The sequence below is a fragment of the Chlorella variabilis genome (genome assembly GCF_000147415.1).
Source record: "Chlorella variabilis unplaced genomic scaffold CHLNCscaffold_10, whole genome shotgun sequence".
NCBI classification, from domain to species: domain Eukaryota; kingdom Viridiplantae; phylum Chlorophyta; class Trebouxiophyceae; order Chlorellales; family Chlorellaceae; genus Chlorella; species Chlorella variabilis.
This window is the reverse complement of record NW_005435078.1, coordinates 676,352-682,231: the sequence shown is the minus strand read 5'-3', so window position 1 is coordinate 682,231 and position 5,880 is coordinate 676,352.

Below are 5,880 nucleotides of genomic sequence, written 5' to 3'. Positions count from 1 at the left end.
CGATTGCGGGTGGCTGGCACTGCGGGGCTGTCGTCCACGCCCTGCTCCATGTCCATCTCCTCGTCGCTGCAGCATGGGGCAGAAGAGCAGGCAGGTGGCTGGACACAGGCGCAGCAAACCAAAGGCTGTGTGCAATGCGGCGGCAGCCTCGCCCTGTACTGCTGCCACGTCCTGCCCCAACCGCCCTCCTGCTGCCCCAGGGATCTGTTTCCCGCTGCTGCTACATACCTGGCAATGCCCAGCAACCGGGCAATGAACTCGGCGGGTGCTTGCAGCACGCGCTGGCTGGGCTCGCCAAACAGCGCTTGCGAGCGGGTCATCTTGCGGCCCAGCGCTGCAGCGGGCTCGTGGTTGATCATCCCTTGCACGCGCCGCACCTGAACAACAGGACAATGAACAGCCTTAGAAGGCAGAGCAGCAGATATGGTGGTCGTTATGCAACACAGCACCGCCAAACAGCAGCAGGCAGCAGCAGCAACAGCAGCAGGCAGCAGCAGCAACAGCAGGCAGTCAGTATGCTGGGGCTGGCTCCGCCTGGCATGCAGGCAAGCTGTACCTGGTAGCGCCAGGCAATGGTGGGAGCCATCTGCAGCTGAGCAGAGATCTTGTCCTTGACGGTGCGGTTGCTGCGCTCCACGCAGCCCTGGCTTTGCGGCTTGCCGATGGCCCCATTGATGGTCACGCCAAACGCTTGGCACAGCTCCAGGATGATGCCGGCGACAAACTCCTTGTTATTGTCAGACTGCAGCCTGGCTGGCGCCTGGGTGTCCATCCAGATTTTAAAGAGCTGCAGGTGAATGGACAGGACAAACAGTGAGGATTCCGATGGTCACAGCCAGCATGGCAGCACGTGGCAGCAAGGAAGACAAAGGGGCACTGCTGCAATGCACCACGGGCAGGGCAGCGATTAGCTACCTTCATTTCCTGCCCTTGCCTCCCACGCTTTTCTGATACTGCAATAATCCAGCAGCAGATTGCCAGGCGCTCACCTGGCGGGCAACCCCATGCGGCCTTTTGGAGGCCAGCGCACGGAGCCACACGTGGCGGGTGAAGAGGTCCACATAGCTCATGATGTAGCGGTACTTGGGGTCGCGGCCCTCGCCCAGGTCGATCAGGTCCACCTTCTCACAGGGATGCGGATGGGGAGAGGGGCGGCATGGTAACGGGGGGAATCTCGCATGGAACTCAGCATGGCGGGCAGGTTTGCTGTGGGTCGGTGAGCAGCAGCCCTAAGTAAAAGCAAAATGGCTGCTCCAGCTGAGCCACACAATTGCTGTCACCAGCATGCGCACCTGGCACTGCTGGAACGCACGGTCCACCACGATGGGGTGCGGGGCAGGCTGCTCGGCAGGCTTCAGTGGTGCTTGGTCGGCACGCACGGGGCAGCCCAAGATGAAGATGCTGATCACGGCACGGTCAAACCCCTCCAGGCCGTAGAGGAAGGGCACCTTGCCGTCAGCACCAGCTGCCAGCTCGGTGGGTGCGTTGTAGGCCAGCTGCAGGAAAGGCAGCAGAGCAGCAAAGGAGGACCAGGGGAGTGCGCGGCGTGAGGGAGGGAAGGAGGGATAGATGGAGAGGAGGGCAGCGCCACCTTGGCCGTGCCGCACCCCCCGTGCTTGCTGCGATGCATCCGGTTGCTGCCTGATGCAGAGCATTCTCCAGTTGGTCTGGCGGCAGCATTGCACCCCTTGTATCACTCACATGTGTGTACAGCTTCTCCACACCGCTGAAGCCAGTCGCCCGCTCGTGGTGCTCCTTGATCACTCGGGGCAGCTCCTCGAGCGGCACCACGGGGCACCACCGCCACTCTCCGCTGCGCTTGACGCAGCGGCACAGGATGTCCTGACCGCCAGCGCCCTTCAGCACCTGGAAGAACTGCAGCACCTTCTTGCTGTAGTTCTTGGCGCTGCCCTGCACTGCCGCCCCCCCTCCCGCACCCCGCCGCCGCCGGCCTGAGGGCGCCTGCTGGTCGCCCTGCTTGATCCGGATGATGCCCTCTACATCTGACTTAGTGAGAAACACATTCTTGGCGCCGTTTTGGCGCCGTTCTAAGGCATAAAGGATGACAGGTTGGTTCATAATTTTAAATTTGCGGCAGCTGCGGGGTGCGGGAGGGGAGAAATAGAAGCCTTAGAGACTCTGAAAGGCGAAGGAAAGGGAGGGATCGCGGGAGAGAGCGTGCCTGATGAGCCAGACGAATCGGGGGAGGTGCCACATCAGCGGGCAACAGATGTCAACATTCATGGAGCCAGCAGTATTTATGGAGCTAGAAGTGGGATGGATGGATAAAAATGGCGAGCTTTATTTGCAATCCTGCAGCCAGGGTGAGATCAGAAGTGCCAGGCTGCCCGCACCTGGGGGCACCTGGGGGCGGCGGCAGCACAGCACAGCACGGCGCGTGCACTCAAAAACAAACCGCGCCCCCTCCTCTTCCATTGCTCCCGCATATCCCCTCGGCTGCATCCCAACCTCCCTCCCATCCCCGAACCCCCGGCCCGCGGCAATGAACACGGATAGAGTGACACGTTCAAGGGCCCGCACGATTGCGGCCACCGGGGAGACGCGTGAGTTTCCAGAGGCCGTTACTTGGCGTTGGGAGCCACTTGCGCCCCGCTGCCGCCGGGCTGGAACGCATGCCCACAGTTGGTGATGGGTGAGGAGCTCCTAGCCCGAAGCCCTGCCTCCCCCTGTTCCTCCTCGCAGCCTGCGTGTCTGGCCTGCCGGACCAGAAGACCGCAGGCACGGCCAGGACAACCCGGCGCCGCGCGGCGGCGGCGGGCGCGACAGCTGCTGCAGCGGCGGCACCCAGCGGCGAAGCCGTGGCGCCTGTCGTGCTGTTTGACGTGACCAACGAGCAGGCAAGCCGCTGCACTGCGTCTCTGCACTGCGTGGTCCAGGCTTCCCTGTTGTTCTCTCACTCGCCAACCACTGCCGCCACGCAGGAGGGCGCCGCCGCACCCGCCGCCGCTGCCCGCCCCGAGAGCCCCGAGCCGCATGAGCAGGCGCAGGCCGCCGCAGGCGACGAGCCGCCCGCCACGCCCGCGCAGTCGGTGCCGGCCTCGCCCGAGCCCGCGGCGCCGGGCGCCACGCCCACCGGCCTCGGCCTGTCCAACCTGCCGCCCATGAGCCCCCTGCTGGCCATGTCGCTCCACTCCAAGACGCCCGCCGCCACCCCTCTCATCGGCGTGGACGCCAGCAACCCCTCCAAGGTGACCTCAGCCCTGCACGCCGCCGCTCAGGTACGGCTGGTGCTCTGCAATGCCTGCACGCGCCTGCGCAGAGATGCGGCAGCCTGCTTGTCTCCTGCTTGCCAGCCAGCCTGCTGCGCGTGTCCGACCTGCCAACGCCGCCGCCTGCCAACGCCGCGCTCAGGCCCTGGGCAGCGGCGACTCGCCCGCCGCCGCCGCCGCGCAGCCCGAGCAGCAGTCCGCGGCAGGCGCTGGCGAGCAGGCCGACCTTCTGTTCCACGGCTTTGGCTCGCCGCTGAAAGCGGGCGCAGATTCTCCGGAGGCTGCCGCCGTGTCCATCGGCGCTGCCATCCCGGCCGCGGCGGCAGGCCTGGAGTGCGACGCCGCCTGCGGCGACAGCCCCGCGTCCGCAGGTGCTCCCGCTGCGCCACGCATGGCACGCCGCATGCTTCTGCTGGGCGGCATGTGCCCCTCGCCTTCCCTTACCCCTGCCTGCCACACACATGCGCAGCAGAGGGCCACTTCCCTGGCGCTCGTGAGCCGCTCCTTCACCTGTCGCCACCCTCCCTCCCCTCCCTCCTTCTCCCCCTGGGCCGGTTGGTGCAGAGGGCCAGGGCTTTGAGCGGGAGCTGACCCTGGAGGAGATGATGGGCACGCCCTTCCCCTGGGGTGAGGGCCTGAGGGTGCTGCTGGGGTGGCAGGCTGCTGCTGGTGGAGAGGGGGCCTTGCGGCCGGGGGGAGGCTGCTGCTGAGCTGTTGAGGGCACCTGCCTGCTCGACGGTGCGCAGCTGGGTGTGGCGCTGAATCATCCGGTGTGTGCCTCTATGTTGGGGCTGCAGACCGCGAGGAGACGCCCGGGGAGCCCACGCCCACCTTCTCGGCCGCCTCGGCGGCACGCCCCGCCGCGCGCGCCGCTGCCGCCGCGCCGGTGGTGCGCACCGTGCAGAAGGCGCACCCGCTCACCCCTGCTCGTCAGGTTGTGCTGGAGGAGGAGAAGCAGGTGGGGGGCCTGGGCGGGCTGCCAAGCAGAGGACAGGCAGGACGCGCGGACTGTGACTGCTCACCTCGTATGTCTGCTCACCTCCCATGCAGTTATCCGGTGAGTGTGCTGCCAACTGCTGTTTCCTGTTTTCCTCCTGTGTTTCCTTCTTGCAGGACTACATCATGCGGGTGGAGGAGGCGGAGGGGCAGCAGCAGCAGGAGGCGGCTACGGCGGGCCCGGCTGCGCCCGCCGAGCCGACACCAGTGCAGGATGAGGAGATGGCGGCGGGTGAGGAGGCTGCCGCCAAGCCGCGCCTGGCGTCCAAGGTCGTGGTACCCAGCCCCGGCGTGTTCGACCCCAGGCGAGCCCCGCAGCACAGCCCAGCGCCACGCAGCTGCCTGCATAGCGGGGTTGAGGCTGCGGCCATGCAAGCCAGCATGCCCCCTCTCCTTCAACGCACGCTCCCTCTCCTTTAACCCCGCCGACGTTCAACCCATGGTGTGTATGTGCTTGCGTGCCCGCTCCCGCAGGTCGCTGCGCCAGCTCAAGCGCCAGGTGGCAGACCGGCTGGCGGCCAAGCAGGCTGAGGTGGAATCGGAGGACGAGGGCGAGGATGGGGAGCAGTACATTGGCACCTCGGTGAGTGTGGCCTGAACGATGCGGGGCGGTGCCCAGGCTGGGCTTTCCTGGCCGCACCAAGACCAGTGCATTGCGGTATGCGCACATGGGTGGGATGCATTGCGGCTGCCTGGCCGGCTGCCGCGCCGCCTCTGCTGCTGGCTGAGCCCGCTGCCGCGCTGCCCCTGCTGGCAGGCCGTGGGGGATGAGCTGGCGGGTGTGCTGGGCGCGCTGAGCCTGGAGCCTGGCACGCATGGCCCGCTGCTGGGCCTGCCCACCCCAGCGGGGACCCACATCAGGTTTGACGACGACGGCGAGGTGGCGGCGGTGAGCCCCCGACAGAAGACCTTCCTGCGCGGCCTGCCCGAGCCGCGCGGCACCCACATCCACTTTGACTGAGCGGCGCCGCGGCGCCGCGGCACGGCGCGCAGCACGGCGCCGCAGGCCGTTTGGCTGTGCCGGCACGCCTGCAGCCGCCGGCATATGGCATCAACAAGTGGGCCTTCTCTTCGTGTAGGATGTAACGCTGCATAGGGACATTCCTCCCTTCCTCTCCTGTTCCGCTCTCTCTGGTTCTGTGCGTTTTGCTCTGGCTGTGGCGCTCCGTGCTCGGCAAGGCAGCACCTCCTGTGTGCGGCGCCCAGTCATGCAGAAGACGAGGGGTCTAAGAGCGTAATATGGCACTGCACACAGGGGCAACCCTCCATTGCAGCGCCGGGCTAATCTTGGGCCGAGGGGATGCCTGCGCAACGTGGTGCGGCGGCAGGCGGGGTGGCGGGCGGGCGGTGCCCTGCCGGCGGTGCTTCCTAGCCCATGTTTCTGGGCGGTGTAGCGGCCTTGCTGCCCCTGGAAGCCATGCGATCTCATATGTAGAGTTGCGGAAAGTTGCTTGAAATGAAGGGGCACTCGCACAGGTTGCACTTAGTCCCCCGCGCTGGCCATTGCCCAGTTTCCCTCACTTGTCTGCATTTTCTCCCACTTCTCTGGAAGCTTGTGGTTGAAGCCGCATTGCTTCCCGGGGCTCCGGTGGTGCAACACTACAGTAGCCGAGAGCCACAGGGCCCCTGGCCCGGCCCCCCAGCTGCCACGTCA